At 43.1% G+C, this 23,072-nt stretch overlaps 1 protein-coding gene across 1 annotated transcript in view; it reads right to left on the reverse strand.

Annotated features, from left to right (window-relative positions):
- GREB1L (GREB1 like retinoic acid receptor coactivator) overlaps nucleotides 1-23,072 on the reverse strand; it is a 229,354-nt gene that overhangs the window by 121,523 nt on the left and 84,759 nt on the right. The window contains exon 2 of the mRNA XM_084849730.1: nucleotides 11,962-12,061. The gene's annotated coding sequence lies outside the window, so the exon portion shown is untranslated. The remainder of the gene's footprint in view (nucleotides 1-11,961; nucleotides 12,062-23,072) is intronic.

Genomic DNA, 23,072 nt, shown 5'->3' on the forward strand with positions numbered 1-23,072 from the left:
GATGTACAATGTATGCAACTGGAAAGGGAAGGCAGCACTACACTACTGGCCCCATCCCATCATGATGGCTCCACTCCTGACTTTCACACCTAAAGCCTGAAGGTCTGAAAAAATACACTTTTTATGCAGTCAGGATCCTTGATTGTGCATGGTCCCTGATCATGTGGAAGGCCAGTACTGTACAGTTATTTGTTTTTTAGACTTTCAGGCTCTACACACAAAGGTTGGAGGAGGGCCAGCAGGGCATGCAAAATTGGGGATAAGGGCAGCAGCACATGTATGTTATATGCATGAAGAAGATATAAGAGGTGACTCAGCATCTTCCACAAAGTTATATGGAATTCAATAGTGGCCACTAAAGCGGTATCCACAGGGCAATCAGGGGTAGAAGAAACACATGTCCTTACAGGCAACCAGTTGTTAGCCCCCTCGGACATTTTTATTGAGAGGCAGAGTATAAATGGTTGAAATGATTAAAGCCACAATCCTGTGCATGTTTAGACAGGAAAAAGGCAGAAAAAACCCAAAAATATTTTGTCAGTGCATAGCTAATTAATACACATTCGTAACTGAATTTATTTTTTTTAACAATATGTATGAATCGCTCATTTCTAAATGATGTACAAACCAATGGGGTATAAAATACTGCACTAAAATACTGTATATCATTACTGTATGCAGCAAGATTACTGTTCTGGGAATGCCTGTTGGAACAAGTATGCTTTACTAGACACCAAAACCCCAAAAGGATCAGTGCTTGTCTAATTTGTACTGATAGGGAGCCAACAGCCATGCTGACTGGGAATTATGGGAGTTGTAGTCCAACTCATCTAGAAGGCACAAGATTGGAGAAGGCTGTTATATGGCTTACTATGGAAACCGTTGCAGTAACACCTGTATAGCCACAACAACACTGCCGGCATAGAAGTATAATGTGCTCCTAAACATAACTGGCTTACTACAGCATTAATTTTTGAGCAGATGAGACATTTACTTCACTAAAAGTATAAAGCAGACAAATTAATGGCTACACCTTTAGACAGCAGGAAATAATAGTTACCTTTAGGATTTTTCCATCCAAGCACTTTAATGAACTGTTAAACAATTAGTAGCACGATTAACAGACCTTATAACTACATGTGTCTAATGATCAGTTGCCTTAAACCACACCTATCAATTATGTAACTATCTCAAACTATCAATTATGTAACTATCTCCTACTATCTTTGTAGTAGGGAAGACTATCACATCTTCCCTACTACAAATGTCTAATCATGCAGTTTTCATAACCTAGTTTTCAGTCAGACAGTACAATCTGGTTCAAATCTAGAGTGAGATCACATTGATAAAATTAAGAACATAAGAACAGCCATGCTGGAACAGACCAAGGGTCCATCTAGTCTAGCATTCTGTTCACACAGTGGTCAACCAGCTGTCGACCGGGAACCCACAAGCAGGGCATGAGTGCAACAGCAAATTCAATCCAAATTATTGCGGAAATTTGCCTATTTTGCTGTCCTAGTTCAACTGTGATGATGATTTCTTGTACAGGAATACCCAAAAAGTACAAACACCACACCTAATTTAATTCCCATAATACATTTCTTATCTAACTTTGTTAGGGAAACCCTCATAGTCGTTCACAGCATCCCAAAGTCAAATGTCACAAGAATTGTACATGCAGATAGGATAAAGGGTGAACCTCACAGTGAATACTATAAACGAGAACATAATGTAACATTATCAGCAGTGCTACTCTGTCATCAACATCAGAATTTCTGATCTATAGCTTCTCTGTAATTTAGCAAATATTGACCACTGAATGGTGTCTTGCTCTTGTGCATCAAACAATGAAGTCAACTTATTTTAAGGCATAATCCGATGCATGTTTAGACAGAAAAAAGTCCTACAACTCCCAGCATTCCTCCAGCCTGGGGCATGCTGGGAACTGTAGGACTTTCTGCAGTCTAAACATGCATAGGATTGCATCCTTAAGGACATTAACTGAACTTGTCAGGGACTCCACACAGCTGTCCCAACAAAGTCCAACAGACTGAGGCCCAGAAAAGCCCCATGGCCATTGCCCATGGGCTGCAACTGCCTTCATGGCTCCATGGACTTGGTAGCTGCCCTGGCAACTGAGCCAGCATCTTGTGATCAGCTGAGCAAGGAGGGAGTGGAAAATGATGGCTCCATTGCTATGACAATAGGCCCACCACCTCTCGCAGCCTAAGTTCCAGATGTTTCATGGAAGCAAGACACAGGAAGGGCATATATGACACACATGTCTGCACATATTTAAAGGCTAGATTGGCACCATGGAGAATTTCCCTGTCTCTCTCCAGGCACCCAGATACAACAAGGGAAAGAATGGGATAGAGGAGGAAGGACTCAGGCAATGTATAACTCCCCTGTATCTGAGGCCAAAGGGACAAAGGGAAGAGGGGAAGGCATGGTAGAGACCTCTTTCATTACAAGGTCTCGGAAAACCACGGCTAACAAAGAAGTCTTGCAGCATAAACAAAATACAAACATTTCTTAGTTCTTCCAATAAAACTACAGAAATGGCTTGATTTAACACTCTCTTATTTTAATTTTTCTTTTACCACTCTGTTTTACCATTCTCTTATTTCCTGAATGTTCTTTTGTGCATCCACCCAGAAGAAAGCGGCAAGAAACAGGTGTGGAATAAACTAGGGCCACATTTTATTTAACTGTTTACATGGAAACAGCTCTGCAGGAATGGTGTGAGGCAGTTGCGAGGCAGTTGTCCCTTAAGGACCTCCTCCTGCATCATGACAACAGCAAGTTGAGTTCCACACTCAAGCCTGAGTCCAGCCAGCTATCTCCTATCAAGGGAGACCATTCCATCCCACAGTACCCGAAGCCCCAAGGCTGAGTATGTTATGGTCAGGCCTCAAAGGATGTTCCTTTGCCCTTCCAGCCTCCACAGCCCAAGGACAAGTCTGGGAAACTGCCTTTTCCCATAATGATTCTTCTGGATTCTCACCAGAGATTTCCTGTTGATCTTTTTCCACACAACCCTGCCACCTGACCAACCTATTTAAAATGTCCAATCCAATTGCCCAAGTTCCCCAATATGATAGTATAGGGTAGGCGAAAAATCCCTGCATCTCAAAGCCAATCAGGGACCAAGTTAAAAAATTCTTACCCTGCCCAGAAGTGAACAGCCCTAAGGCCTGTACTGACTGGCAGGCGGGCTCCAAGCAGTCTGGAAAGAGTCTGGGCAGGGGTGGAGCCCACTTAAATAATGCCCTTCCCCCCATGTTGGCCAATGCATGACGTGATGAGGTGACGCTATGCATACACGCAGCCGTGCCTCCCCTTCAGAGTGCTCCCAAAGTGCTCCCCCAGCTGGTAAGTGCCCGTCAGGCACAGCCAGGGGGAAGCAGCAATTTTCCAAGACAACTGATTGCTTGTGCCAATGATGGGGGCAAGACCTAGGACCTCTCAAATTGTTAGCTATGGCAACAAGTACTATAATCTGTGCGCACGTTCTTCTTTCACACCCCTTCCTGCCCCCCCCCAAAAGGAGTACCTTTGTGCCTTTTCTCTCTACCTCCCACTCCCCAATTTTTTGGGAGCTCCTGACTTGGACATGAATACCTGAAGGTTTCCTTTGATTTGAACATAAAACAGAAAGCTTGTTCCTGATTATAGGTAGGATAATACTAGGCTAGACCAATAGTTTGACTCAGTATAAACCAACCATTCATATATTGGTAAGCACATTTCCTGAACAGGGCTCGGACTGCACCATGGTTCAATCCGCGGTTATGAGCTCTGAAACAGGAGGTGAGATGGCTAGAGTGCCGGTGGTGGAAGTCTCACTCCAAAGACGATCAGACACGGGCTAGAGCTGTATCTTCAGCCTATCACGTGGCGGTGAAGGCAGCAAAAAAGGAATATTATGCTGCCTCCATCGCGTCTGCAGAGTGCTGCCCCAGGAGGCTGTTCCAAGTGGTCCGGAGCCTGGTCGGTCCTGTGGCTCCGGAACCACTGGAGCATTCTAAGGCCTCCTGTGAGGCCTTGGCAAGGCACTTTGCAGATAAAATTGATCAGATTAGGAGTGTTACTCCACACTTTGCAGATAAAATGGATCAGATTAGGAGTGTTACTCCACACACTGTGGATACAGTTAGTGAGCAAGAGGCAGCCTGTGGCAAACCGGTTTTGTGGGATCGGTTCCAGCTTCTACCTCCTGATGAAGTGGACAAGGTGCTTTCATCTGTAAGGCCGACCACCTGCTTACTTGATCCTTGCCCATCTTGGCTCATTATGAGCTGCAGAGAGAGACTGGGTGAGGGGATCAAGGTGGTGGTGAACGCCTCCCTTAAGGAGGGAGTGATGCCATCAGCCCTCAAGGAGGCAGTGATAAGACCGCTCTTAAAGAAGCCCTCCTTGGATCCTCAAGTTCTGAACAACTTTCGCCCAGTCTCAAATCTGCCATTTTTGGGCAAGGTGATTGAGCGGGTGGTGGCGGTGCAGTTGAAGGCACACTTGGAAGAAACTGATTATCTAGACCCATTTCAGTTGGGCTTCAGGCCTGGGCATGGGACAGAAACGGCCTTGGTCGCCTTGGTGGATGATATGAGGAGGGCTCTGGATAGGGGTGAATAATCCTTCCTTGTTCTCCTTGACCTCTCAGCGGCTTTTGATACCGTTGACCACAGTATCCTCCTGGACCGCCTGGAGGGGTTGGGCATTGGAGACACTGTATTGCGGTGGCTCCGGTCCTTCCTCTCCGGCAGGAAGGTAGCACTGGGAGAGGAGGTTTCGGACCCATGGCCACTTACTTGTGGGGTGCCACAGGGTTCCATCCTCTCCCCGATGCTATTTAACATCTATGTGAAGCCACTGGGGGCTATCATCAGGAGGTTTGGGGTGCAGTGTCATCAATATGCGGATGACATGCAGCTCTACCTCTCATTCAAATCTTCACCAAGGTTGGCCATAGAATCCCTGTCCAAATGTCTGGAGACAGTGAGTGGCTGGATGGGGAGGAATAAGCTGAAGCTGAACCCTGACAAGACCGAGGTACTTTTGGTGGGAGACAAGAGGAGGCTGGGGGATGTTGACCTGGTGTTGAATGCAGTACGGCTACCCTTGAAAGACCAGGTCCGCAGCCTGGGGGTCATTTTGGACTCCCAGCTGTCCATGGAGGCTCAGGTGTCAGCTGTGAGCCAGACAGCGCTGTATCAACTCCATCTGATACGGCGGCTGCGCCCCTTCCTTCCTGACCATCTGCTCCCATCGGTAGTACATGCCCTGGTCTCCTCTCGTTTAGACTACTGTAATGCGCTCTACGTGGGGTTACCCTTGAAGATGGTTCGGAAGCTGCAGCTGGTACAGAACGCGGCGGCTCACCTGATTAAAGGCAGCCGCCGGCGAGATCACATCACTCCAGTGCTGAAGGAGTTGCACTGGTTACCAGTTGTTTTCCAGGCCAAATTCAAGGTGTTGGTTTTGACCTTTAAAACCCTATATGGTTCCGGCCCAGCCTATCTTAAGGAGCGCCTCCAGCAACACCAGACAGGCCGCTTAACAAGATCAGCCTCGGATGGCCTTCTCTCTGTCCCATCAGCCAGGACAGCTAGACTGGTGGGGACGAGGGAGAGGGCCTTCTCTGTGGTGGCCCCCACTCTGTGGAACTCCCTCCCTAGGGAACTCCGTCATGCCCCCTCTTTAATGAGCTTCTGTCATGCATTAAAAACGTGGTTGTTCAGGCAGGCATTTGGGGTGGGTTAGGGTATTTAAAAAAAAAAAAAATTATGGTAAAATTTTATTGTTTTAAATTGTTTTATGGTGGGTTGTTCATCGCCCAGAGTGGCTGGGTGACCAGTCAGATGGGCGATTAATAAATTTAATAAATAAATAAATAAATAAATAAATTTCAACATTTTTGAGCAAGTAAATGGCTTAACCCCACCCCCCAGCTTCTTCTTCTTCTTTTGTCTGAATGCTCAGTGTGTGCATTGTCTGTCTGTCTGTCTGTCACACACACACACACACACACACACACACACTTCTATAGTTTTAAATAAAAGGGAAAATAGTCATTTGGTGGCCAAGGACCAGTGTTCTGAGAAAAACAATGTTTTCCTTTTAGAAATGCAGGTTCTTCCTTTCAATACCTACTCAAAGAGAGCACAACCCAGCCAAAGTGGAGAACATTTAAGTTCCATTCATTTCAATGGAAGAAAAGCAAGCATATGGTCAACTCCCCCATTAAAATCCGATTAAGCACTTTAAAATCAATTGGACTGAAGAGTGTCCCAGGTCTCATGAGAATGAGGGAAAGTCACTTGGAAGTATAACTTGGGGAAGTGAGAATGTGCATATGCTTCCCATTCTGTAATTGTGCTTTTCAGTCCTATACTGACTGTACTACCAAAGCTGCAAACATTTGGTAAGGATTTTCCTTTAATTTAGACAAAAGCAAGCATCCCTTAAATAAATCAGCACTTTTTTGGCTATCAGACTCATAAAACCTTTTCACAACACAGATTCCAAGAAAACCCTTTAAGGTTTTAGGATGTTGCTTCATTTACTAAGTAACGAAATGCACCCCATGGTGTCTCATTGACCCCACTCAGCTGTCCTTTGACCTCTTCAATTGTTGTAACGTAACTTCAGGAGCCACAGAACTTGCCTCCCATATCAAAAAGGCTAATGTTGCTTCCTCCTAGCACCTGGTGAAACAAAATGCAAGGATTCCCCCTCCCCCCACTATGCTCCAGATGTTCCCATCTAAAATCTTCCTGAAAGCTGGTTTGGTGTCTGCGTGGTAACCAAAAAAGCAACAATTAGGGCCTGGATGATGGCAATGACCCTCTTGTTCTATTGGGCCTGAATGCCCTATTGGGCCTCCTGCCCCTAAGGATACAACAGGTCATAAAACAGGAATAGATCTCTGGCCTCCTGGAAATACTGCGGTATTTAAGTACAACAAGAAACAATAGGAGTCCAATGTTCATATAAAGTAAGTCAAGCCTCTTCAACTGACCCATAGCAAGGAAAAGGAGAGGAGGTCACCCCCCCCTGTAAACTATTTTATTTATATTTATTTGATTTATATCCCGCCCTTCCTCACAAAGAGCCCAGGACAGCTAACAACCTATATAAGACACAGTACATCATATATACAACTTTAAAAAAATGACTCTAAAATCAGAAATATATAATAAAATACAACAAAGAAAATACAATCAATAAAAAAAAAAACAAATAGAGTATTTGCCCATGCCCACAAAGCCTGAACAAATACTATGTCTTTAACTGGTGTCTAAATGACAACAGTGTGGGGAAAAACTGAACGTCAGGAGAAAGTTCCAAAGCAGGGGGGCACCATCAAAAAGGCCCTGCCGGGTGTGGTAGACCTAGAAGCCACCTTCTTCAAGGGAACCACAACAAAGCCTCCTCTGCCAATCTTAAATCCAAGGACAGTCAGTATTGAGGGAAGTGGTCATTCAAGTTCCTGAGTGCTGAGCTGTTTAGGACTTTTATAGAATCATAGAATAGTAGGGTTGGAAGGGGCCTACAAGACCATCGAGTTCAACCCCCTGCTCAATGCAGGAATCCAAGTCAGAGCATCTCTGACAGATTGCTGTCCAGCCTTGTCTTGAATGCCTCCAGTGTGGGAGAGCCCACCACCTCCCTAGGTCATTGGTTCCATTGTCGTATTGCTCTAACCGTCAGGAAGATTCTCCTGATGTTCAGCCGGAATCTGGCTTCCTGTAACTTGAGCCCATTATTCCGTGTCCTGCACTCTGGGATGATCAAGAAGAGATCCTGGCCTTCCTCTCAGTGACAACCTTTCAAGTACTTGAAGAGCGCTATCATATCTCCCCTCAGTCTTCTCTTCTCAAGGCTAAACATGCCCAGTTCTTTCAGTCTCTCTTCATAGGGCTTTGTTTCCAGTCCCCTGATCATCTTTGTTGCCCTCCTCTGAACCCTCTCCAGCTTGTCTGCATCCTTCTTAAAGTGTGGTGCCCAGAAGTGGACACAGTAATCCAGATGAGGCCTAACCAGTGCTGAGTAGAGGGGAACTAGTACTTCCCGGGATTTAGAAGCTATGCTTCTATTAATGCAGCCCAAAAGAGCATTTGCCTTTTTTGCAGCCACATCACATTGTTGGCTCATATTCAGCTTGTGATCGACAACAATTCCAAGATCCTTCTCGCTTGTAGTGTGGTTGAGCCACGTATCGCCCATCTTGTAACTGTGCATTTTGTTTCTTTTTCCTAGGTGTAGAACTTGGCATTTATCCCTATTAAATGTCATTCTGTCGTTTTCTGCCCAGCGCTCCAGTCTATCCAGATCACTTTGAATTTTGTTTCTGTCTTCCAAAGTATTAGCTATCCCACCCAATTTTGTGTCTTCTGCAAATTTGATCAGCATTCCCTGCACCTCCTCCTCCAAGTCATTAATAAAAATGTTGACGAGCACTGGGCCCAGGATTGAGCCCTGCAGTACCCTGCTCGTTACCTCTCCTCAGTTTGAGAAGGCCCCATTGAAGGCCTCTTTGAGTCCGATTCTGTAGCCAACTGTGGATCCGCTGGATAGTTGTTCCATCTAGCCTACTTTGAGCTAGTTTGCTCATCAGGATATCATGGGGCACTTTGTTGAAAGCTTTGCTGAAGTCAAGGTATATTATGTCCACAGCATTTCCACGGTCCACAAGGGAGGTTACTTGGTCCAAAAATGAGATCAGATTCATCTGGCAGGATTTGTTCTTGACAAATCCATGTTGGCTTTGAGTAATCACTGCATTGTTTTCAAGGTGCTTACAGATGGAAGCACCTTGTCCACTGGTACTAACAACTTGAACAGGGCCTGGTAGATCACTGACAGCCAGTGCAGAGATTTCAAAACTGGTATGACATGCTCACATCTCACTGCACTTGCCAACACATAGGCAGCAGCATTCTGCACCAGCTGCAGCTTCCAGACCTTCTTCAAGGGAACCCCCACTGCAATACTCGAATTGAGAGGTTATCAGAGCATGGACTGCTGTTGCCCTCTTTTTATTTAAATAAATATATATTCTGCACTTTCCCCTTCTATTTTTTATATTGAGTTTTCCATAGATGATTACATAGTTTATATTTCCGACAGAAAAATGCAAATATCTCCCATTTTCATTAAATATTTGACTGAAATATATCACATCAGACTATTTGTAACAATGTACATGCATTTCTAAATGGAAGCAACAAGTGACATCTTCTATCACAGAGTTTCATCCCCATAGTAAGTCTTAGAGCAGGGGTGGGCAACTTGTGGCCCTCCAGATGTTGTTGGACTGCAACTTCTGTCAGCCCTAGCCAGCATGGCCAATATAGTATGATGGGAGCTGTAGTCCAACCACATCCACAGGGCCACAAATTGCCCACCCCGTCTTAAGAGTCCTCCTTCCCAAAGATTTTTTTAAAACTATGGTATCATTCTCAGTTGAAAGAACCCACAAAAGACTCATCTACAGCTTTCAAACTCACCACCATATTGTTTTTAATTCTTAATTTCTGAATTGGTGTTCTTATAGTTGTAATGGACTGGATGTGAGCAAATCGATGGAAACTTAATCCAGACAAAACAGAAGTGTACCTGGTCAGAAGGCCTGCTGGCTCAGTGGTAGGGGCTTGTGGTCTGGGAGTTCTCTTGGATCCAGTTCTACTACTGGATTCTCAGGTGGTAGTGGTGACCAGGAATGCTATGTGGGTGCCAAAGGCAAAGGTGGCACAGTCAGAATACAAACAATGCCAGCATATTTTAGCTGAAATAGCTTACTTCCAGTAATTAATTAGAAGAAGCATTTCAACCTTTTCCTGTGCAAACGCTGGGAAACCACCAAACGAGAGGTAGTCTGGGGAAAGGGGGTGGAGCCAATGGAAGGCGGTATGTCCATCTGGGAAATCCCCAAGGGCTGAACTGGAAGCCCAGGCCCTGCCACAATATGTTCTTCATAGTGTCTGAAAACTATCGGGAAACCACAAGTAGGGCAGAACACAGCTAGATGGGACTTTTTGGAGCATGTGGTCTTTCTAGTACATCAGCTGCAAGGTTTTTTTTGGGCTCTGTTCAAAGTTCTGGTGTTTATTTATTTATTTCGTTTCATTTCTATACCGCCCAATAGCCAAAACTCTCTGGTTGGTTCACACTTTTTCACCTTTAAATGGCTTAGGGGAACTTGCATACCTAAAGGGCAGCCTCATCCTGTATGACCTTGCCTGGATTCGACAATCATCAGCAGAGGCCGTCTTACATGTGCCACTGCCATCTGAGGCACAGTTGGTGGGACCATATGAGAAGTTGTTCTCACTTGTGGCACCCAGTCTGTCAGACTTCTTACTCCAGGAGATTTTTTAATCAGGGTTGATAAAAATCAATGATTTTTTTTAAATCAAAACAATCAGATCTTTTTGATTTAAATTGGATTTTTTAAATTTAAAACAGATTTTGAAATTCTCTTAAAACAATTAGGAAATAAGAGCCTAGGTCAAAGATATCATTATGAATACTAATTATACAACTTCTAATTATACTCTATTAATATGTTAACAGTAGTTTATGGAGATGGGAGAAAACCTGATCAATCCTATTCTGCACTGCAAGTGGTATACAGAAGTGGATGTGCTCTCTCTGTCTTTCAAGGCCTCGCCCCTCTCTAAGTGCAAAGATAGAAACAGACAATGAATAGAGAATTTGCGGAGTTAGAGTAGATCTGAACGAAGAGGAGTCCAGATATAAATGAAAGGAAGAGGGGAGGAGAATAGAAAGTGAAAACAAAAGTGAACAAAACATTCATGCAGGAAACTTCTGCTGCATGTATCCTCCGCTGCGTACCTACCTTCTAATGAAAGCTACATCTCTGAATATGTATTAAGATTATATTAAACAATAATGTACTTCTACTAAAAAATGATGATTAAATATAATCTTCCTCACTAGTGACTTAAACTGCAATTTAAATCATTAAAATTGAATTAAATCCTTCAGAGATTTATTTATTTATTTCATTTCTATACCACTGAATAGCCGAAGCTCTCTGGGCAGTTCACAAAAATTAAAACCAAAGAGCACACAATAAAACAATATAAAATATATAAAACATTAAAACCACAATATTTAAATAAATTCAAATCAACCCTGTTTTTAATACCCCCTCATTGATAGTATTCTGCCATGTACTGAAATCTTTTTATTTAGGCAGGCTAATTCTTTTTTTGCAGTTTCTCTCTTGTTATACTTTGATTTTTTGTTCTTTCTTTCTGCTGTTATTGTGTTTTTTGTTGTGCTTTTAAACATGATTTGGTGGTTTTAAATTGATTTTTAAGCCTCCTTGAGTGGTTAATTTTTGAACTAGGAAGGCAGAATATAAATACTTCAAATAATGAAATAAAAAATATTAAGATAAATTATATCTTCAGCAGACTAATAATACACATAATATTTATACTTAATCTTACGATATAAATAAACAAGGGTAATTCTCACTGTCAATTATCTGGCAGTCTTGAAACACCAAATAAAAATCTTGAGTGTGAGCTAACCCTAACCCCCTTTTCTTTAATTTCGCATTACCACAAAAATAATTATCTTTATGTTTCTGAACATATTCGTATTTTCTAAAGATTTATTATAACAAATGAATAACTGGATCCAATGTGTCAGCACCTAATAACGTAAGTGACTAGGAATAGAATGTGGTACACAAGGTTATAAATCTTGACATTATGCTGATGCTCTGACAAGTTCATAGAGAGACATATTAACATAAGCATTAATGAAACTGAAAATTCAGCTGAACAAACAGCTTCATTTCTGAGGGAAATGTCTACATTAGGGAATGAGCCAGAATATCTTTCTATTGCCACTGCAGACACTTATGATCAATGCATAATCACAAAAGCTTAATTATGAATATGGAAAGAATCCTACCTTCTTGTATTCCTTTCAACCTTTCTTAAACGCATTCATGATGGACGATTGTTCAAAGTTATTCTGCCACTTGATCCAGACTGTTGAAAATTTTAAAGACCTATAAAATAATAACATGGTTTAAAATAACAGAGGAAGATGGAGATCCAAAACAATTACGTGTAACAACAAACATTTAAAGTCACCTCACAAAATGTCCATATGGCAAGCCCCATTAGAAGCTTCCCTAAATTTTGTTCCTAATTATATATTCACGCTGCAGTCCTATCCATTCTTACTTTGGAGTGATCCCTACTGGACTCAACAGGACTTACTGTCAAGTAAACACATGCATAGGACTACAATGCACTGTTTCTTGTATCACACACACACACAAAATGTATTGCCCTATATTTTAATACAGAAAACAATAGATTATGGTAGACTGGTAAACAGCAACCTCCTCAAAAGAGCTACTATAATAGAACTTGCAATCTCTTACACATAATGTTGAAAACACTGAGAATGAAAAAAAATATATCAAGGTCTATTCTTGGAAAAAAATCACTTCTGGAAAGTCAAGCCCATACATATAGTAGCCATCTCAGTATCAGCTCCAGAAGTTACACACCACTGGTTCACCATACAGAGAAGCTTCCATGCAAGTTTGGATTTCAAGTGACTACCATATGGATACTCCTTTGTGTCCACTTGGCCTAACGTAGGGAGGACTGGCTCCAAATGTCCCAAATCAAAAATTAGAGAATACATGTGGCATATTTCCTATTAAAGACAATGGAAAAGGTTTTATTCTCCAGATTTGCCATTTAGCCAAGAAGTTCTTAAATGACACTTGACACTGAGGAGGATGAGGGTAATAGTAATAATGTTCCAGAGTTAAAGTTTGCTTTCTAATAGGCCTTTATAAATATATCTTGCACTTAGTACAGTAAGATCTGTTCCTCTGAACGAAAGAAAAGCTCATTTACTAACAAAATTAAAATTCGGTACCACTAGCATATATGGATGCAGGCACCCACATTAGGTTGATAAAAGGAAAAGTTTAAATATTTTAACTTCACCATGCTCAAGAGATTCATCAGGCAACATTTACCTGGCATAAATATACCGAAAGGAAAATATAATCAGTAACATAGTTTTGCTGCAAGAATATTGTTATTTATGATGAAAAAGTAGCCACGAAGTTAAATGATGCAAAAAGGAATGTGAACAACTGATATGCTGATGCCATTGCATTATTTTAGCACAACATCAGTAGAAATCCTGTATTTGTAAGAGAAGCATTTCATTTGAAAGAGAATGCTAAAACCTAGAAGTCAAATACTGAATAGAAACAACAAGTTATAAAAACTGTGCCACAGACTGAAACTTGCTTTGAGAGAATGAAAAGTCTGCCACTGATCTGCTTTCATAAACTACTGCCACAATCCTAAGCATACTTGTATCAAAGTGATTTCCACTGAAATCCCTGGAACATGGGAAGTGAGGTAGAGATGGTAGTTGGAGAAAGAAATCACATAACCATTAACCATATAGTTTCTTAAAAATGCACTGCATGGGTAGCTTTAACTATATGGAGAAACAATTTTCTGTAGACTTCAACACTGCAATATGACAAGGCTCTGAGTGAGTGGTTGCAGAAGCATGGGAAAGACCCGCTTATAGTGTGGCCAGATTCCATATAACTGGCTCTCAAGTGGCTCGAGCAACTACTAAACAATGAATAACTTGTCATCAGTGCTTGATAAGTCACCATGTAATTCCACCCTCCCTTTCACAAAAAGTGTTTATGTAAGAATGCCTAAATTAAGCATTGCAATGCTGTAATCTCCAAGACTCCAAACACATTTTCTTCTACAGGAACCTTTGTCTTTCAAAGTAATTGGTAGCACCAGAACATGACCTTGAAATGGCAGTTTCATTCATCCAAATCTTATTGGGTAGGTTTTTGAATTATTTCATATAGTGTGTCATATGCAAGCAGAATGACCTGATTTTCAGGCAATGTACTTCCCATTCAAAATCATGGTGATTGTACAGTACTGAGGATCCGGAATGAGAATATAAAATCAAGTCTCCAACTACTTCCCATTACTTCCAAAAACTCAGACTCACTTAGGACTCTAGCCTCTCAGTAGCGACTTGCCTTTCACTATAACCCAGAAGAGCCTAGGATCAAGCTAGCCAAACATTCTTCATTCCCCTGATTTCCAGCACTCTTGTGCTCTCGCTCTCTCTAATCTGTATCACTTCTCACACTACCAACTTTTAAAACCATCACTAATGGTCATCAAAGTCAAGCGACATTGCTTCTGACCACACTGTAAGACCTTGCAAATACTTTAATTATTATTATTTTGTTTAAGTCTATAATCCAATTTCCACAGCATCAGGGCTGAAACTGCTATGTTTGAGGCCACGTGCTGGACATTTCACCTGCTAGTAATGACATCTTTGTATTTTCTTCTAATTACACTCAAAGCTAAGACCTTTGGCCCTGGACCACAGACCTCCATTCAGGCTGCACACATTCTCTTAAGCACCCTGATCCTTTGTTGTCATTCTCAGTCTTTCATCTATTATTTACATCCATTGAGAAGGGAGCTACTCTACCATTTGTGATGCTTTAAAGCTTCTAATCATCTTAATTTCTTTGCCTTTTCCTCTCCCGATTCCCTCTCACAGCCTGACACAGCAAGCAATTTGACAAAATCATTTTTCATGCCAACAGTTCTGATTCCTCCAAAAGCTCCATCAAAAACAGGAGAGCTAAGATATATTCTGTTCTTCCAAGAAAACGTCAGTTCCAGCAGCTTAAAAAAATAATTTTCATTCATTAAGACATGTCAAACACAATTAGTTGAACTAAGAAATCATGGAGATACTTCTTGTATTGAAACAACAGGGAGTGAGTAATTTCAAGTTGTTTACAGTTTCAATGCTTTTTCATCTCAAAACGTGACACTAATGATATAAGCAGGTAAAACCTGGTATTAAACTAAACAGCATGGAACCAAACACGTTTTTAAGAAGAAATAAAACTATGCACAATGCTAGTCCTTGAGCCACAGAGCATACTTGTCTATGTTTCTTTTGTAAATGGTTTGAAGAAAAATGCACATCATGCACACACAAGGCACAACATCAGAATGAAAAATAACATGCTCAGTCAGAACTACAAAATAAAGGTTTTTTGCCCTATGTAGAGACAAATATGACAACGCCCAATTGTTCCTGACAGTTCTATCCCAGTGATGACAAAATACAACTAAAACGAAAAAGATGAGATTTTCTTTTTACCATGATTCAAATGACCAACTCAGATTATCCAGTGAAGAATCTTGGGGTCCAAATATGACAAGATGTGATCCATCTTGGTGCTTTCTTTCTGTACTGCCTGCCTTTCAAACACTGTTTCCTTGTCGCCTGCCCTCTCTGAAAGCCTCCAAACCCCTTGTCTTTTCTTATTTTCACCATTTGCTTCAACCAGCAGTTCACTTGAGACTCATCCATCTTATAATGCCTCAAGTGACAGATGCTCTTAGAAATGACCATACTGCTGAGTGAACAAAAGATAACATCACCTCTAGGAACTCAGGGGAGAAATACAACAGCAGCCTTAACACTGTCCTTCTGACATCGTAAATCTCTCACAAGTGAAAAAGAAAACAATTGCAAAGAAAATCATCTTTTACTCAAATCAAGGCAGAACACAGAAAAAATACATGCCAGAAAAGTGAATTAGGATTACTCTACACACACACACACACACACACACACACTCAATCAGCTGTATAGCAATTACTCCAAAAGAGTAACAGAATAAAGGACAACAAGTTCCATTTAAGGATATTTCACAGAAATAAAAAATGCATTGATCTAAAAGCTATATTGGATTGAATCCAGTCATACATAGAGCAGCTGGTCATGACAAACCTAAGTCCTATTTATTTCAATGAGTCGACTCCAAATCTTACTAAATCCAGATTCTACCCAATTTATGTGATATTTTCCCATTTCCCATTGTTATTAAATTATATGTTTGCTATTTACAAGAGCAATGGTGTCCAAATCTAGATGTAAAAAGGCAATTCAAGATGCAGGGACACTCATTCTTTCACTTCTGTGAACTACAAATATTCTGGAATTAGATATATGTAACTCTTTAAAGCATAGGGCAACTGGAAACTCCAAATAGATACTCCTAGAAAATCTCTTTGTTTCAGTACAAGAAGTATTGATAAAGTGTGTACATTTACTAAAACACACACACAGTGTGGAGACTAATAGCATAACTTTTAAAGAAATATGCTTTCTGTTTAAGTGTTAAATACATTCATAGCATAGCTCAACTGACTTGGAAGGGATTTGATTTCTGTACATATTTTAGTGTAAGATTTGTTGTTGTTTTTAAATATTTAAATTGACTATTGCAAACCCACACCATAATCGTTTCATGTACATTCATTCTGGTCTTTAAACATTTTACTTGTTTGATAAGTGCAATTAGCCATTACACAATGTGTAATTTGGGCAGTAAAAAAAAAAAGAGAAAAAGAAGGAGGATGCTGTGATGAGCAGTAAATCACTTCTGTAACAAAGGAAGGTCATATTAACATCTCCCAGCAACAAACTAATGAGATGCCACATATGGAAAGAGTCATTCCCCTTCTACTGAAAGGGAAGCTGTGGATTCAAATTATCTATTTCGTCCTCTGGAATAGAGATCTTTTATTTTTCCACAATCACAGAATCAGTTTTTATATAGAAACACAAAGCAATCTTTGCTAGGGAACAGGAATAAAACAAAGCAAAAGAAATATTGATGATGGTGGTGGTGGGGATGATGATATGGATAGATCAATTAGTCCAACTTTTTAAAACAATTACAAATTTGTGAGATTCCAACATATAGTTCAGCATATGTATGAGTTGGAAGTCATGAACTGTCTACAAAACAAAATAAGAGTCCTGAACACATGGCCACATATTGGTCTTGGTCAGACATAACACTAAGCCACAACAAATTTCAGGCTCATGCATGACACAAATTTCAGGCTCATATACACACACACACACACACACACACCTCTGATGTGACTGTGAGGAGGAGCTTAGAAGCTTTCATTTCCATTTTAGATTAACCACAATTTGCTCTGACGTCCAAAACCTGGACAAACTGTGGTTAATCTTAACTATGGTTTGTTGAATCAAGTCAACTTCAAACCATAGTTTATGAAACTAGCTTGTTTCAACAAATAATAGTTCAGATTCCCCATAGTTTAGGGTTTGGATGCAATGCTTAACTACAATTAACAAAATACAGAACTGGGCTTCGAATCTCGTCCTTTTGGCTGTGCCAGAGGAGAAGAGAGAGAAGGGGTTGAGCACAAGAGTCTGAAGCTTGCTGCGGCTTATTTTCATGACATGAAACCATGGTCCAGTGTTACGTCTGAAAACAGCCAGTAGGTTTTTAGGCTCCAAACCTTATACATGCTAAACTTTATATAGAACAAGAAAGGGTACTTAACAGCAGGAATGTTTCTCCAGTTTACATATACAGAAAAATTTGACACTTCAAGGTCCAAATGCCTGATTTAGCATGGAAATAGTGGCTTCAGTGAATTATGCACAAGTCCAAATTAGCATGTCGGGGGGGGGGGGTGTTAAACATGATTTTTTATTAAACTTTTCAATCCAAAACATATACCGAAAAACACAAAAATGTCAGCAATATCCCATACAATACAGGAAGCATATAATAATATTACTATATCACACTTACAAATATGTGAAGAAAGCAATTAAACTCTCAGATATTAGGCCAATTCGGTAAAGTTTAATTAAGAAATGGAAAAGACGAACACATGATCATCACACCTTGTTCGGCCAATGTTGTTGCTACTTGGTGACATTTTCAGTTCCTTGCTATACAAAGTTTTGCCTGGGTGTACAACTGTTTCAAAAGCTCCTTGTGGAAGAAGCCTACATTCTCTTGTTCTGTATGGTAAAGAAGGTCTGGAGTGGACAAGATTTTGGCCCTAATCTGAGACTATCTCCCAGAAGTGCTCTACCATAGGTACTCCCATTAAAGATGGAAAAAGAATCCGTTTTTAGGTATATTGCTTCTAGCAAGACTAACTATAGATACTGGAGGATTATATATCATCTACCAAGTACATTGTATTGAGCTTTTTAATATTTGTGCTGATAAACAGATTAGCAAATTCTGCCCAATTACCTGCCATTCCTTCCAAGGTCTGCCTCCCTAGCAAAAATATGGATTACCTTTCAGAAGCAGAGCCAGAGGAGTTAGTGCTCATAACAGAAACAAGGCCTTTGGTGGACAAAATGACAACATCAGTGCAGTCACTTGGCCAGCAATTTGAGGTGACTGAGAATGTAACCCAGAGCAATCCTAAGCATATTTATTGAGAAGTCCCACTGAGTTTAATATAGGGATGAATGAATTTGTCAATTTAGGTTTCTCTCATTTTGCCAATCTCAAGTTCTGTGACTTCCAAACATTAAAAATATATTTTTTTAAGGTTTGCATGAAAAGTCATACACACTTTTGTACGCAATTTTGTCTAATATGCACATTTTTGCAAGCAATTTTCCTAATATCCTGAATTGTTCACATTATTTTCACAAATATATGCATCTTTGTGTGCACTTTCCCCTAATATATGCATTTTATATGCAGTTTTCTTAAACTTGAGAACTCCACTGCAAAATTTGAAGAAGGATTTCAAAGAGCAACTATGTTTCGGTTGTCTCATTGGTTCGAAACTGCAAATGCAAACTGAACAAATTTCTCCCCCATCCCTAGTTTAATGGGATTTACTCCTAGTACGTGTGATAAGGATTGTACCTTCAGTTATTTATTTATTTAATTTGTTTATTAATCGCCCATCTGGCTGGTCACCCAACCACTCTGGGCGATGTACAGCATATAATAAAACAGTTTAAAACAATAAAATTCTACAATAAAAACATTTTCTAAAATACCCTAACCTACCCCAAATGCCTGCCTGAACAACCACGTTTTTAATGTACAGCAGAAGCTCATTAAAGAGGGGGCATGGCGGAGTTCCCTAGGGAGGGAGTTCCACAGAGTGGGGGCCACCACAGAAAAGGCCCTCTCCCTCGTCCCCACCAGTCTAGCTGTCCTGGCTGATGGGACAGAGAGAAGGCCATCCGAGGCTGATCTTGTTAAGCAGCCTGTCTGGTGTTGCTGGAGGCGCTCCTTAAGATAGGCTGGGCTGGAACCATATACGGTTTTAAAGGTCAAAACCAACACCTTGAATTTGGCCTGGAAAACAACTGGTAACCAGTGCAACTCCTTCAGCACTGGAGTGATGTGATCTTGCCGGCGGCTGCCTTTAATCAGGTGAGCCGCCGCGTTCTGTACCAGCTGCAGCTTCCAAACCATCTTCAAGGGTAACCCCATGTAGAGCGCATTACAGTAGTCTAAACAAGAGGAGACCAGGGCATGTACTACCGATGGGAGCAGATGGTCGGGAAGGAAGGGGCGCGAAGGAAGGGGTGCAGCCGCCGTATCAGATGGAATTGATACAGTGCTGTCTGGCTCACAGCTGACACCTGAGCCTCCATGGATAGCTGGGAGTCCAAAATGACCCCCAGGCTGCGGACCTGGTCTTTCAAGGGTAGCCGCACCCCATTCAACACCAGGTCAACATCCCCCAGCCTCCTCTTGTCTCCCACCAAAAGTACCTTGGTCTTGTCAGGGTTCAGCTTCAGCTTATTCCTCCCCATCCAGCCACTCACTGTCTCCAGACATTGGACAGGGATTCTACAGCCAACCTTGGTAAAGATTTGAACAAGAGGTAGAGCTGCGTGTCATCCGCATATTGATGACACCACACCCCAAACCTCCTGATAGCCCCCAGCGGCTTCACATAGATGTTAAATAGCATCGGGGAGAGGATGGAACCCTGTGGCACCCCACAAGTGAGCGGCCACGGGTCTGAAACCTCCTCTCCCAGTGCTACCCTCTGGTACCTGCCGGAGAGGAAGGACCGGAACCTGTCTCCAATGCCCAACCCCTCCAGGCAGACCAGGAGGATACTGTGGTCAAGGGTATCAAAAGCCGCTGAGAGGTCAAGGAGAACAAGGAAGGAGCATTCACCCCTATCCAGAGCCCTCCTCATATCATCCACCAAGACGACCAAGACCGTTTCTGTCCCATGCCCAGGCCTGAAGCCTGACTGAAATGGGTCTAGATAATCAGTTTCTTCCAAGTGTGCCTTCAACTGCATCGCCACCACCCGCTCAATCACCTTGCCCAAAAATGGCAGATTTGAGACTGGGCAAAAGTTGTTCAGAACTTGGGGATCCAAGGAGGGCTTCTTTAAGAGCGGTCTTATCACTGCCTCCTTGAGGGCTGATGGCATCAATCCCTCCTCAAGGGAGGCGTTCACCACTGCCTTGATCCCCTCACCCAGTCTCTCTCTGTAGCCCATAATGAGCCAAGATGGGCAAGGATCAAGTAAGCAGGTGGTCGGCCTTACAGATGAAAGCACCTTGTCCATTTCATCAGAAAGAAGAAGCTGGAACCAATCCCACAAAACCGGCTTGCCACAGGCCGCCTCTTGCTCACTAACTGTATCCACAGCACACAGAGTAACACTCCTAATCCGATCAATTTTATCTGCAAAGTGCCGTGCCAAGGCCTCACAGGAGGCCTTAGAATGCTCCAGTGGTTCCAGAGCCACTGGACCGACCAGGCTCCGGACCACTTGGAACAGCCTCCTGGGACAGCACTCTGCAGACGCGATAGAGGCAGCATAATATTCCTTTTTTGCTGCCTTCACCGCCACGTGATAGGCTGAAGATACAGCTCTAGCCCGTGTCTGATCGTCTTTGGAGCGAGACTTCTGCCACCAGCGCTCTAGCCGTCTCACCTCCTGTTTCAGAGCTCGTAACTGCGGATTGAACCATGGTGCACTCCGAGCCCTGTTCAGGGGGAGAGGGCGTTTCGGAGCCACCCGATCTAATGCCCCAGTGATTACGGCATTCCAGCCACCAACCAGGGTCTCAACCGAGTGGCCGTTGGCGTGCTCCAGAGAATCCCCAAGCGCGTTCAGGAATCCATTTGGATCCATAAGACACCTGGGGAGGACCATTTTAATGTGTCCTCCACCCCTGTGGAGGGGTTGTGGAACCGAGAAGTCCAACGTCACCAGATAGTGATCTGACCATGACAAGGGGGTGGTGGATATACCCAACTTCCAGATCACTCCCCGCTTCTCCAGAAACAAACACAAGGTCTAGTGCATGACTGGCTACATGGGTGGGCCCAGTTAGAATATGGTGCAGCTCCCAGGAAGCCATGGTCTCCATGAAGTCCCGAGGTGCTCCTGTGAGGATGGCCTCCGAATGTACGTTGAAGTCCCCCAACACCAATAAGTTAGGGGACTGTCCACACACATCAGAGACCACCTCAAGCACCTCGGCCAGGGAGTCAGACATGCAGCGTAGTGGATGGTACACGAGCAGAATCCCCAGACTGCCCTTTGGGCCCAACCTCCAGTACATGCACTCAGCAACCTTGGTCTCCCGGAGAGGGGGTCTGGTGAAGACCAAGGACTCTCGGTAGATAACAGCCACTCTCCCTCCTCGATCCCCAGCCCTCGGCTGCTGTGCATACGAAAATCCAGCTGGACACATGGCTGCAAGAGTTGGAGCAGCGGCCTCGGCCAGCCAGGTCTCTGTAATACATGCCAGGTCTGCACCTTCATCCAGGATCATATCATGGATGAGGGAGGTTTTCTGGGTAGCAGACCTGGCATTGCAGAGCAGCAAACAAAGGCCAGAAAATGGAGTCACACCTCCCCCAGCCATCCTTTGGCTCTGGACAGGCCCGGAGCAGGCAAGAGATACTACACATCTCTCCCTTGTTCTCCTTACCTGGCATGGCCTGCCCCTAGCACTCCACCAGTGCCTGCCGCCCAGCCTCAGTATGTTCTGGCCCCCAACACTCCCCCCACTGCCTCCATCAAGTGGACACATGCCCCCTCGCTCCTGCCTATCAGGCAGGCTACCTACCCCTAAAAACACAACAGAATCCCGCAGAAGTTAAAAAAAAAAAAAATCTTAAAAATAATGCCAGGCAGGAGTCCACGGTAGTGATAATGGGGGGGGGGGGGGTGGCAGCGGCGGCACAGCAGCAGCAGGCCCAGCAGCAGGTACGCCTCTTCCCCAGTGGTGGCAGCTTCTCCTGCAGGCCCTGGCTCTCCCAGGCCACCTCAGCCAGCTTATATAGCCCCTCCAGGAAGGGGCAGGTGGAAGCAGCACAGCTGGCTCGGTACCTGGGGGCCTGGTCCTGCAGGGACTGGCCGTCTGCCAGGCAGAAGTCTTCAGGGAAGGCCTGGTGTTGGTGGCGGCAGCAGCTACAGCAGACCCAGTACCCGCAGTTTGCCGGTATTGATATCTGGGTAAAGACTGATTTGGTTTTCTTCTGAAGATCATCATAAGAAATTGGTAGTCCTTGTAGGGATGTCAGAGAATGTCTCCACAAATCTCGGGGAGGCCGAATGCCAGTGCATTCGGCCCCCCGAAGTTGCTGGAGAAATGGTCTGCCACCCCCTGCCACCCCCCCCAGGATGGAACTTACCTTGCTCGAATGTGTCTGGCGGCAGCTGCTCCGGCGCGGCGGCGGCACGGCGGCAGCTCAGCGGTGGTGCGGCGGCGGCAGCCAGTCTTCCGACCTGCTGCCGCTACCACCATTTCCAAGTAAAACGAACAAACAAACAAACATGATAGGCTATGTAAAGATTTACGTAGCCTATCACGGCTAGATTTTAAAAAAACACTGTGATAGGCTACGTAAATGTTTATGTAGCCTATCACAGCTGACTTTGGGAGAAAAAAAATGCGTACGCAAATGGCGGCGCCCATCGGCGCCGCCATTTGCATTCCTTATTTTGGCACGTGTAGTCTATGTAAACATTTACGTAGACTACGGCGAAAATAAGGGGAACGCAAATAGCGTTGGCCTTATTTTCGCCGTAGTCTACATAAATGTTTATGTAGAGTACACGTGCCAAAATAAGGAACGCAAATGGCGGCGCCCATGGGCGCCGCCA

This window comes from Heloderma suspectum, chromosome 4 (genome assembly GCF_057233095.1).
Source record: "Heloderma suspectum isolate Gila_16-S chromosome 4, 16-S_ref, whole genome shotgun sequence".
Lineage (NCBI taxonomy): Eukaryota > Metazoa > Chordata > Lepidosauria > Squamata > Helodermatidae > Heloderma > Heloderma suspectum.